Below are 14,094 nucleotides of genomic sequence, written 5' to 3' on the forward strand. Positions count from 1 at the left end.
ATCACATCAGGAGGTCATCATATCATATCAGGAGGTCATCATATCACATCAGGAGGTCATCATATCACATCAGGAGGTCATCATATCATATCAGGAGGTCATCATATCACATCAGGAGGTCATCATATCATATCAGGAGGTCATCATATCATATCAGGAGGTCATCATATCACATCAGGAGGTCATCATATCATATCAGGAGGTCATCATATCACATCAGGAGGTCATCATATCACATCAGGAGGTCATCATATCCTATCAGGAGGTCATCATATCACATCAGGAGGTCATCATATCCTATCAGGAGGTCATCATATCATATCAGGAGGTCATCATATCACGACTACAGGGCTCGATTTGCAATGACAAACAGACAAGTGTAATAATTATAACAAAACAGAAGAAGTAGAGCCTGTCATTACGAAGTGTTAAATATACAATAACGAAAGAAACCGATTGAAGGCTAAAATCTGCCAGCAGGGACGGAAGTGGGGCGTAGAGGGGGTTCTGGTAGAGGGGGTTCTGGTAGTGGGGGTTCTGGTAGAGGGGGTTCTGGTAGTGGGGTTCTGGTAGAGGGGTTTCTGGTAGTGGGGTAGTGGGGGTTCTGTTAGAGAGGATTCTGGTAGAGGGGGTTCTGGTAGAGGGGGTTCTGGTAGTGGGGGTTCTGGTAGAGGGGGTTCTGGTAGTGGGGGTTCTGGTAGAGAGGATTCTGGTAGAGGGGGTTCTGGTAGAGGGGTTTCTGGTAGTGGGGGTTCTGGTAGTGGGGGTTCTGGTAGAGGGGGTTCTGGTAGAGGGGGTTCTGGTAGAGGGGGTTCTGGTAGTGGAGCAGGGTGGACATGAGAGCTTCAGGACACTGACACGATGCATAAAGGAGACGGAACTAGGATCGTAGGATCCAGGAAACAGTGGAAGGCTGAGCAATAAAACCCAGAATGTGCCCACTGCACAGTGTGCAGCTGTACAGTAGGTGGCGCTGTGCTCCTTGTCACGTTGGTGCGACCCGCCAGCACGAAGTAGAAGAAGAACATGAGGATCCTGCAGGATCCTCCCTCTGGTGGAAGGGCTCCATTAGTGTCTCCTCGTCCAGCTGCGTCACAGATTCTTTCTCCATTTAACGGTTTGATATCTACTCACTTTGACGCGTTTTTTAAATAATCTTGAATGTTGGTGTTAAAAAGGTCACCTCGCGCTAATTGTCGAGTTAACGTTATGTGATTAATGGTGGACATTTAAAGCAAAGCGTCAGATGATCCTTATTGGAAAGTAAAGGTTGGAGCTGCATCAGCCACACGGGGACCAATGAAGGACTTGAGGTGGGTTATTTGACATGATGTCTGAATATTTCTCTCTAACCCTTTCATGCATAGGGGTCACTGTTGTTTTCTTGTATTTGAATGGGTGTTTATGGCATAGTTTCGCCTTAGACACACTACAGTGGATGAATGTCCGTTGGAACAAAGAAATGAGAATATGTCGGCTGGTGTTGGTCCACTGGGCTTTATGAAGTCCAGAGTCAACGCAGCCGTGTACCAGGACATTTTAGAGCACTTCATGCTTCCTTCAGGAGACAAGCTTTATGGAGATGCTCACTTCATTACTTGGCACCTGCCCAAACATCTTCTTTTACTCCTGATGCTGACTCATCTTTTACTCCTGATGCTGACTCATCTTTTACTCCTGATGCTGACTCATCTTTTACTCCTGATGCTGACTCATCTTTTACTTCTGCTGACTCATTTCCACCCAGTGGGAAGTAGATACAAGATACATTTCAGAAACGTCCAGTCACTCATCAATAAGTTGCCAATCCTTCAGTTCAAACAGATCCCTGCAGGTATAAAAATGTTTGGGATCAACTAACATCTAAGGAATCATATAAGTCACAAATGTTCCAAGTATTGAATTTATATTGGGAGGAAATTATGATTAATTATCTGTCCACTGTATTGGACATCACGCATCATTGACGTAGTTATGCTCCTCTGTGACGACATACAGATAAAGAAGGTGTTTTTGGACATCATAGAAACACAAGGGCATCTATGGCACAGGTACAAGCAGAATCCACAGAGCTGTGTCCAAAGCCCCTTGAGATCCAGTTTGGTTCTGGAAACCACTGAAGCAAAAAATGCCAACAGATGCCACGATGCTGGATACACATGAAGAACCAAGAACATCTGGGCTTTGGGCCCTGGCTGCTTTGCCAATTATCATGAAAGATCATGTTCACTTCTTCTTTGTGTATACATGTATTATTTTAGGGTTTTCACGTCATTATAGATCATTTCATTGATTTGTTTTATGAATTCATATTTCTTCAGTTGAAAACCAAAATGCATGCTGTCCCCCCGAGTGGACGTGTTCAAATATAGAAAATCTTAATTCATGGATGAAAGGGTCAAAAATCATCTTTTACTTCTGATGCTGACTCATCATTTATTATCTGTGCAGCCATCACTTTTTGTGGCTCAGAGTCAAACTGTCATTTTTTAAATCGTGATCCGTATCTTTAAAGTGTCCCCATGCTAATGCTATTATTATTATTTAGAAGTAGCATCGTATCTCTGCTTGTTATTTGCAACAGACCAAACGCGACTTCTACTTCTGACAAAGTGAAGGAGGAGGTGAAGGAGGAGGTGCAGGAGGAGCGTACAGCAGCAGCAGCAGCTGCTGGTGGTTCGGTGCAGCCTTCAAACGAAATGTGAGTCTGATGCAAAGATTTGGGCCTCAGTTTCCTCTTAAAGTGGCAGTTTGTAACTTTGAACACAAACACATCCTCCTTCAAAGGTTCATATATGGCAAATCTGTTTCCTTCATTCTATGTGAAGTGTCCACTTACTCTCCCAATAGTGATGTAATAATATTATTCAAGGTGTAAAGCAGTGTTTCTCAACTAGTGGATCCTCTCAGAGATCAACATGAGATGTTTACATGTTTGTGATCTTTCTTCTAGACGCCACATGGAGGTCAAGAAACTTTGAATTATTAGAAGATTGCTTTTACATTTAGAAAGGATGTCCCAAGCTTGCATGTAATACTCTTTTTACTGACCTGAATGAACATTTCACACGTCACATGTTACGAGAAGTGAGGTCAGAAGGTTCAGCAGTCAACTACGGCTCGTTGCAGCTTATGTTTGAACATGTTGAGGGAGCCGAGGGCTGTTGGTTTGAGCCTGTTTTGTAATGAGTTCCAATCATTTGCAGCAGCAAAGTGAAAGGAGTGATGACCAAACACTGGATCCAACATTAGCCTTCAGATGATCTTTGAGCTCCATGAGATTGTGACTTAGAACACGTGTTGCTTAATAACAAGATGGCTTCTCTCTGCAGGCTGAAAGATGCTTCATGATACTTGTTCAGCATGAGAAGAGATTGAGACGATTGAGGTGATTAAATGTGACTTAATAGAAATGTTTATTGATATTTGACAGAATTAAGATGACCGATGGAGGTCCAGCTGCGTCCTGCGACTCACTGACACCTGAGGAAGAACATCCTGTACAACGCAGTAAGCTTTTATCCACATAAAATGTAACTTCATCCGTTACCTGATGATGACACTTTATATCTACACAGGGAGCGGCTCCAATGAATTGGATCGACCGAACTTACAGAGGTCCGGAGTGGAAGAAACCACCAAGGTTCTGGTGGAAACCCCCCACCCCAAAGTGAGCTGAAGATGGATGGAGACGTCACCATGGAAACCGTTGTTTACAGCACTTATTGTGTAGATTCCTATTCAGTAGTTTATTTTATGTGTGAATGAATGAAGTCACTGGATCATCAACAATTATACAAAATACAGTTCAGTATTCTGATGCATGTGATGGCGCTTTGTCCTGCATTAAAGTCATGTTCTCCTTGAGAGATGCAGACCTTCTCCTGTACCACTGCTTAAAGAAAGTTTCTTCTAAAAACTGGCAGTAGGTTTAGGAGCTGATTTTTAGTCCATGTTCAGCCCAAAGGGTCCAACTAGCTCATCTTTAATGATACCAGAACCCCAGCTCCACCTTGCTGGGGTCTGAGTCTGGGTGGAGCTCTGTGCCAGGGGCCCATCCATCTGCTCCATCATCTCATCAGGCCATGAAACCTTCTGCATCTTGTTCAGTGATGCTCTGGTTTGAGCTTCTTCTGAGCACCAAACACCTTTTAGTTCTGGCAGCACTGGAGGAGGTCGGGTTCCTGGCAGCTTCACGTCTCTTTTTTTGGCCCATTTTGCGTGACGCTGCCTAATAATTCTGAACACCTTGATTTAGTTGTTGATCTCCTCAGGCCACAGCTTCCCTCATTACACAAACACACATCTCCTGATATGCTTCAATACAATTAGCTCTCAGGTCTAAGCAGCTTGGAGTTGGGAAACAAATGATGATATGCTCCAAATACTCACTTTCCTAATAGTGTAATGTGTTTCTTCATTGTTAACAGCAACAAAACTAGAATTAGAACAACGGAAGAAACGTGTCCTGATGGACCTCGGGGGGGGGCAGGGCACAAACAGGTTCTGTGCGGGGGGAGGGGGGTCGGCTACGACCTTGGTAGCTGCTTCAGGGTCCTGGAAGAAAACACATTTTCATTAGTAGCAACAACGTGTTGTTTGTAGGATATTAGCAGTTTAATGATGATCTGTGGTCCTATGAGGAGACCAGGTTCCTCACCAGGACCTTTGGATCCTCTTCATCATGTCTGCTGCTTCCTCAACTTCAGTTATTTAATAAGAGGGAAATCCTTTTGATCACATAAAGGGATTCTGTCAGTCTGCAAGAGATCATTCTGAGAAACTTTAAAATACAAATCTGTCCTTCAAATATTAAAAGAAGTCACTGGAGGAAAAAGGCTGCTTGTTCTTTGCTTCATAATGAGATTATTAGAACGGACATCAGTGTGAAAGCAGCTTATTCATCATGTGGTTGTAAAGGTTGAACTTTTAAATACTAGTGGGGTTACTTTAACAGCAAAATACAAACTCACCTGAAAGTTAAAACTGAAAATCAACGTTTAAATAAGTTTCCTTCAGTATCAAAGGCTTTTAGTCAAAGGATCGTTTCATATATATTTTAAAAGCTCTTATGTTTTGTATCACGGATCAATAATGAAAGGTGAGACATGTTTCTTTCTACTTATTTCTGACTCTGTAGCTTTAAGTTGTTCATCTTGTTCCTTTGAATAACAACATTCTAAAGGCGGGGTTACAATAATTAGGTTTCACTTCTCGTGTCGCAGTTTGTCTTTCACCATTGCAGGTAATGTTTCTACGTGTTTTACACATCAAATCTATTCTATTTATTCTCACCGAGATGTTTATTTTCTGTTTTAATGCTTAATGGTTTAAATTCGATAGAATCGATCTGTTTCTTTTACCGAGAAAGAGTCTGAAGGTCGAGTCTCGTCCCGCAGCTGCTGTGTTCATTTCCGCTTATTTTATAAATGTTATTTTCTAACTCGATCTGTAGCTTTTAATGTGGAAATGACAGGAACTTTAAACTGATTATGGAACAACTCTATATGAAAGTGTATTATGAAGTAGACCATCAGAGAGAAGATTGAGTGTTTAGGTTTACCGAGTACGGGTTGAAGAGGAGATCCGGGGCGGGACTAAAGCCCAACACGAGACCCTCATGACGGCTACAAACCGTCTGTGGATCGAACAGAAGACGTTTCTTCATCCGCCACTATAATAATAATAATAATAATAATAATAGATTTTGTTATACAACACATTTAAAACCCACTTTACCAAGTCGTCAGTCCGCTGGTTTTCATTTCCTGACTTCTTTGCTTCGTGCCCCCCTCCCCACACACACACTGTTAGAATGATGGGAAACATGAGTGACTGATTCATGTCGCTACATTCATTCATTCATTCATTGTTCGGTTCTGAAAAACCTGAAAATGTGGCCTGAAAGGAAACTTATTGGAACCTGCCTTTCTACAAAGGGCCCATTTTATCGCCTCATTTAAAAATACTAAAGCGGATGTGGTGCCGCTGCGTCGTGTGTCCACCTGGGGGCGCCAGATGAACGTCAACATCCCACTATCGTCCTTCAAAGTCCTAGTGAGAAACCATCTAAGACGCTGAGATGAACCATTTGGCATTCCCCTTTATTATAAGGGGGGTTCCTCACAAGATTTTATTTGTCAAATTGTATACTGTTCCATCACAGTTTGTAGTGGGGGGGGCAAGAGGCTCAAATCATAATGTCCAGGTCCGGGGGGAGGACCATGTCCAGAGAGAACCAGGTGCAGAGAGGACCAGGTACAGGAAGGACCAGGTGCAGAGAGGACCCGGTACAGGGAGGACCAGGTGCAGGGAGGACCAGGTGCAGCGTGGACCAGGTACAGGGAGGACCAGGTGCAGGGAGGACCAGGTGCAGGAAGGACCAGGTGCAGCGTGGACCAGGTGCAGGGAGGACCAGGTGCAGAGAGGACCAGGTACAGGGAAGACCAGGTGCAGCGTGGACCAGGTGCAGGGAGGACCAGGTGCAGCGTGGACCAGGTGCAGAGTGGACCAGGTACAGGGAGGACCAGGTACAGGGAGGACCAGGTGCAGCGTGGACCAGGTACAGGGAGGACCAGGTGCAGAGTGGACCAGGTGCAGCGTGGACCAGGTACAGGGAGGACCAGGTGCAGCGTGGACCAGGTGCAGGGAGGACCAGGTGCAGAGTGGACCAGGTACAGGGAGGACCAGGTACAGGAAGGACCAGGTGCAGCGTGGACCAGGTACAGGGAGGACCAGGTGCAGAGTGGACCAGGTGCAGCGTGGACCAGGTACAGGGAGGACCATGTCCAGAGAAGACCATGTGCGAAGACAGCCAGCCACAGGAAAGACCAGGTGCGGGGGGAGGGGCCCAGATGTCCTGGGCCTTCCCCATTGGGGGTGCTCTCGGTCTCTCTCGGCTCATCGTCATGGAGATCTCCATGGAGATGGGGACCACCAACCATCGGGACCACAGCAGGTTGTGGGATACACCCTCTGGGCAGGTCTTGGGCCGCCCCCCCTCCCCCGGTGCTGGAGCATCATCGCTCCATATTGTGAAGAGGAGTCGTGCTCCGCTCGCCCGGGACGTCACAAGAACAGAAAACAAGCATCCTCTCCAGATTTGGGCAGATAACTCCGTTAACCTTTGACCTCTACTCAATAAAGAAATCTGTTAGATTCAATGAAAGAAGGAACGTCTGGCTTTGTTATGTGGAACAAACACACACACACACACACACACACACACACACACTTAGAATGTTTGTAATCCACTCTACTGATTGGAGCAGCTCATGAAAGTCATCAACAATGTGTGGAACCTCATTATTCTTCTCACCACTCACACATACGTTGGAATTATCCTGGTGATGCTTACAAAGTCAAAATAAGGAGGTACTTTCTCAATGATTTAAGTGACAGGATCGTTATTTTCATGTGACCTGATGACCCTGCGTTGTCTCTTAGGGAATATGTCTGACAAGGTTGGATCAAATGGAACTTGTGGCTGTGAAGAACATCCGTGAGTCCTTATTACTTTATGATTGACTTCAAATGACCTGATTTCTTCTTTTATAATCTAATATTTTCTTGTCTTGTTTACCAGAAGCATGGTGTTCGATGAAGCTGAAGCTGCAGCCCGATTCTTCCCGACCCGGAGGGAGAGACTTCGATCCCGTTCCACAGAAAGACCTCGCAGTAAGCTCTCACTCACCATACCACATACTCAGTGTGTAGTCACAATAAACACATGTAGTATCAATAAGTATGTGTACTCAGTGTGTAGTCACAATAAACACATGTAGTATCAATAAGTATGTGTACTCAGTGTGTAGTCACAATAAACACATGTAGTATCAATAAGTATGTGTACTCAGTGTGTAGTCACAATGAACACATGTAGTATCAATAAGTATGTGTACTCAGTGTGTAGTCACAAAGAACACATGTAGTATCAATAAGTATGTGTACTCAGTGTGTAGTCACAATAAACACATGTAGTATCAATAAGTATGTGTACTCAGTGTGTAGTCACAAAGAACACATGTAGTATCAATAAGTATGTGTACTCAGTGCGTAGTCACAAAGAACACATGTAGTATCAATAAGTATGTGTACTCAGTGTGTAGTCACAAAGAACACATGTAGTATCAATAAGTATGTGTACTCAGTGCGTAGTCACAATAAACACATGTAGTATCATTAAGTATGTGTACTCAGTGTGTAGTCACAAAGAACACATGTAGTATCAATAAGTATGTGTACTCAGTGTGTAGTCACAAAGAACACATGTAGTATCAATAAGTATGTGTACTCAGTGCGTAGTCACAAAGAACACATGTAGTATCAATAAGTATGTGTACTCAGTGTGTAGTCACAATAAACACATGTAGTATCAATAAGTATGTGTACTCAGTGTGTAGTCACAAAGAACACATGTAGTATCAATAAGTATGTGTACTCAGTGTGTAGTCACAATGAACACATGTAGTATCAATAAGTATGTGTACTCAGTGTGTAGTCACAATGAACACATGTAGTATCAATAAGTATGTGTACTCAGTGTGTAGTCACAATAAACACATGTAGTATCAATAAGTATGTGTACTCAGTGTGTAGTCACAATAAACACATGTAGTATCAATAAGTATGTGTACTCAGTGTGTAGTCACAAAGAACACATGTAGTATCAATAAGTATGTGTACTCAGTGTGTAGTCACAAAGAACACATGTAGTATCAATAAGTATGTGTACTCAGTGTGTAGTCACAATAAACACATGTAGTATCAATAAGTATGTGTACTCAGTGTGTAGTCACAATAAACACATGTAGTATCAATAAGTATGTGTACTCAGTGTGTAGTCACAAAGAACACATGTAGTATCAATAAGTATGTACTCAGTGCGTAGTCACAAAGAACACATGTAGTATCAATAAGTATGTGTACTCAGTGTGTAGTCACAAAGAACACATGTAGTATCAATAAGTATGTGTACTCAGTGCGTAGTCACAATAAACACATGTAGTATCATTAAGTATGTGTACTCAGTGTGTAGTCACAAAGAACACATGTAGTATCAATAAGTATGTGTACTCAGTGCGTAGTCACAAAGAACACATGTAGTATCAATAAGTATGTGTACTCAGTGTGTAGTCACAAAGAACACATGTAGTATCAATAAGTATGTGTACTCAGTGTGTAGTCACAAAGAACACATGTAGTATCAATAAGTATGTGTACTCAGTGTGTAGTCACAATAAACACATGTAGTATCAATAAGTATGTGTACTCAGTGTGTAGTCACAATAAACACATGTAGTATCAATAAGTATGTGTACTCAGTGTGTAGTCACAAAGAACACATGTAGTATCAATAAGTATGTACTCAGTGCGTAGTCACAAAGAACACATGTAGTATCAATAAGTATGTGTACTCAGTGTGTAGTCACAAAGAACACATGTAGTATCAATAAGTATGTGTACTCAGTGCGTAATCACAATAAACACATGTAGTATCATTAAGTATGTGTACTCAGTGTGTAGTCACAAAGAACACATGTAGTATCAATAAGTATGTGTACTCAGTGCGTAGTCACAAAGAACACATGTAGTATCAATAAGTATGTGTACTCAGTGTGTAGTCACAAAGAACACATGTAGTATCAATAAGTATGTGTACTCAGTGTGTAGTCACAATAAACACATGTAGTATCAATAAGTATGTGTACTCAGTGTGTAGTCACAAAGAACACATGTAGTATCAATAAGTATGTGTACTCAGTGTGTAGTCACAAAGAACACATGTAGTATCATTAAGTATGTGTACTCAGTGTGTAGTCACAAAGAACACATGTAGTATCAATAAGTATGTGTACTCAGTGTGTAGTCACAAAGAACACATGTAGTATCAATAAGTATGTGTACTCAGTGCGTAGTCACAAAGAACACATGTAGTATCAATAAGTATGTGTACTCAGTGTGTAGTCACAAAGAACACATGTAGTATCAATAAGTATGTGTACTCAGTGTGTAGACGATGACACTTCTCTATCTACACAGGGAGCAGCTCCTATGAAACGGGTCGAATGAATTTCTAAAGAACAGAAGAAATGTTCTGGAGGAACGACCCCCGCAAAGTGACCTAAAGATGGATGGAAACGTTGCCATGGAAACCTTCTGCGTCTAATTCAGACGAGTTTATTTAGCACCCGTCGTCTACTCTTATTTTGTTCATCTTTTTTCCTGTTTATAATAATTGCTTTATAAAAGTATTATTTAGTGGAACTCCAATAAAGAGGCTGCATGTCGGCCAAATGTCAACTAACGGTCCCACAAAATGTAACTTTGAGTTTGCAGTGATATGGAACAATGGGTCAATGTGAACAGCACCTGTACATTATCGCTCAATGATGCACCCTGTGACTCGCTCTCAACCAACCACAGCGCTGGATTTCATCTACCCGCGTTATAAAGATGTATAAATTTGGATGAAATTTGATTTGATGAATATTGCACTTTCTTATTACTTGTTCTTCTGCGTTTGTATCTCTGGTTGAAATGCTTCCTTTGGATAAAATCTATAAACCTCAATAAACTACTGCAATGCAATCACTGGATCTTTGACTCATTGAAGCAAACGCGTCCGCAACGGAATCCAACAATTATTAAACCTACTCTGTTTCAAGTTTGGCAGATGACAGAATTTCGTATAACGAAAAGTTGCAATGAGCGCAGACAAAGATTATTAATATGTTGGGACCCTGTTGCATAGGGTCACAGTATTTTTTATATAGTAATGAGTGAAGCTGGTGGGTATGGAAGCCCATTTCCGCCAAAAAAAAAAAAAAAGAAGGGTTAGAAAGTCGAAATTATGACTTAAAAAGTCGAAATTATGACTTAAGAAAGTCGAAATTATGAGATAAAAATTATGACTTAAGATATGCGCATGCGCAGCTTCCGTGACGCGATCACAACGTCGCTGGTTTTTCAATGTATACGCTATCCTTTGTGATGTTGATTCATACACGGAAATTAATACTGTTAGTAATCAGGGATGTGTTTTCTGTATTCCTCAAAGGGGGATGACGTTACAGCAACATCAACATAGCTACTGGTTTTTGAACCTACTGGTTTGGCTACGCGTGCGTGTTTGTTTTGCCCCGACAGCGGCAGATGTTGTCTGCCAGTCCGGTAAAGTTAGCAAGATATTGACAGATTCAGACTTCACGGCTCAATAGCTCGTCAGCGAAACGACATTAAAACACAAACGACACCTCTCTGTAACCGTAGTGAGGTCGACTACCAACTACACCCCGAATTAACCTTCATTTTACCAGAACAGACGGCTCAGCGAGCTAAAGGAATCATTTTGTTTTTAAAATGCGGTCGCTTTCGAGGCAAGTGCGCAGGGACCGTCTGCAAAGTACAATGCGTAAAAAAATAACTAAAAGAAATATTCAATAACTCCAATGTTATGAATAGTAGCACCGCCAAAATCATGACATATGTCCATGAGCTTGTACTTGTTGTACTACACCCTTTACTTTGTTTGAAAATGGCTTTTCAGTATTTTATAAGAATATTTTTCAATATTTTTGCAAATACCAATCAATAGCTCCACTATTATAGAGGGTAGAGCCACCAAATTGATAGCATATGTACAAAACCATGTACTTGTTGTACTACACCCTGTACTTTGTTTGAAAAAGGCTTTTCAGTATTTTCTACGAATATTTTTCAATATTTATTGCAAATACCATTCAATAGCTCCACTGTTATAGAGGGTAGAGCCACCAATCTGATAGCATATGTCCAGGATCTTGTACTTGTTGTACTACACCCTTTACTTTGTTTGAAAATGGCTTTTCAGTATTTTTAAAGAATATTTTTCAATATTTTTTGCAAATACTGTTCAATAGCTCCACTATCATAGATGGTATAGCCACCAAATTGAAAGCATATGAACATGAGCTTATACTTGTTGTACTACACCATTTACTTTGTTTAAAAATGGCTTTTCAGTAATTTCAAAGTATAAAACTCAATATTTTTGGCAAATAATGTCATGGACGATAGCACCACCAGAACCAGGCCATCAATAGTTTTTTTGATACAATTTAGATTATAATTTCTTTGAGTATAATCCAAATACATTCTATTGCAGTGTAGCTTCATTAAACTTCAAACAAAGATCACTCGATCCCATTTGATTTTCATAAAACATAATATTTGTTATGGAGCAGTTTTATAAATCAATATAAAGACTCAGACACACAATCTTATATTAACTAAAGGCTTCCTGAAAACACTCAACCCAGTTGTCATTAGTTAGTCTGCAAGTATCATTGATTTGATCAAACTACTGCAATTGTAAACCTATGTTTCATACTTTACGTTGGTTTTGACCAATACAAATATTAATACATATATTAAGATAAGAGCCATTGGAACTTATTCACTCGAATTATTTTAATTCAAAGAAATATTACATAACAATATAAACATATATTTTAGCTTGAACAACATTTTTATGACTTTAAACAGGTCTAAGGAATAAAAAAAAGTTACGCTATAAACAAATGTTCAATTCAGTTGCATATATTTTGCTGAACAAATTTTTTTTTTAATGTTTTTGTGCCTGACTTTTTTCTCAAAACTTTAGCTTGAGTCTGCCTTTCTATAGTATAGACTGGCTGTTACACAACAAACAATACCAAGGGGTGCCTTTGCTTGGTATTTCGACTGATGTCATTCCAAGGCACTGCGTGTGAAACCATCTTGAGCAGGTTTCACATTGAATCTACATGGGAATAAATACATTGAATGTGTTAAGAAAATGGCAACTTAAGGAAACCTGAAATGCATAAAGGCATTATAGCAATATTTGATTAATGTTATTCTTTGAAGCTCAGTCCAGGTTATTTACGGATTGTTCACAACTCAGATTATACCCTAATGTGTAGAAACATTTTCTCACCCAAACAACATGAACAGCAGGTTTGGGAAGGTCCTCATTTCGACAGCAGGAACAGATACAATTATATACAGCCATGTGCAAATGCCATGATTCTGGTGGCTCTACCATCTATAATAGTGGAGCTATTGAATGGTATTTGCAATAAAAATGGAAAAATATTCTTTAAAAATACTGAAAAGCCATTTTCAAACAAAGTAAAGGGTGTACTACAACAAGTACATGGTTATGGACATATGTTATCAATTTGGTGGCTCTACCCTCTATAACAGTGGAGCTATTGAATGGTATTTGCAAAAAATATTGAAAAATATTCTTACAAATTACTTAAAAGCTATTTTTAAATAAAGTAAATGGTGTAGTACAACAAGTACAAGCTCATGTTCATATGCTTTCAATTTGGTGGCTCTCCCATCTATAATAGTGGAGCTATTGAACAGTATTTGCAAAAAATATTGAAAAATATTCTTATAAAATACTCAAAAGCTATTTTTAGACAAAGCAAAGCGTGTAGTACAACAAGTATAAGCTCATGTTCATATGCTTTCAATTTGGTGGCTCTCCCATCTATAATAGTGGAGCTATTGAACAGTATTTGCAAAAAATATTGAAAAATATTCTTATAAAATACTCAAAAGCTATTTTTAGACAAAGTAAAGCGTGTAGTACAACAAGTACAAGCTCATGTTCATATGCTTTCAATTTGGTGGCTCTCCCATCTATAATAGTGGAGCTATTGAACAGTATTTGCAAAAAATATTGAAAAATATTCTTATAAAATACTCAAAAGCTATTTTTAGACAAAGTAAAGCGTGTAGTACAACAAGTATAAGCTCATGTTCATATGCTTTCAATTTGGTGGCTCTCCCATCTATAATAGTGGAGCTATTGAACAGTATTTGCAAAAAATATTGAAAAATATTCTTATAAAATACTCAAAAGCTATTTTTAGACAAAGTAAAGCGTGTAGTACAACAAGTATAAGCTCATGTTCATATGCTTTCAATTTGGTGGCTCTCCCATCTATAATAGTGGAGCTATTGAATGGTATTTGCAATAAAAATGGAAAAATATTCTTTAAAAATACTGAAAAGCCTTTTTCAAACAAGATACAAGTTGTAGTACAATGAGTACAAGCC

This window comes from Pungitius pungitius, chromosome 14, assembly GCF_949316345.1.
Source record: "Pungitius pungitius chromosome 14, fPunPun2.1, whole genome shotgun sequence".
NCBI classification, from domain to species: Eukaryota; Metazoa; Chordata; class Actinopteri; order Perciformes; family Gasterosteidae; genus Pungitius; species Pungitius pungitius.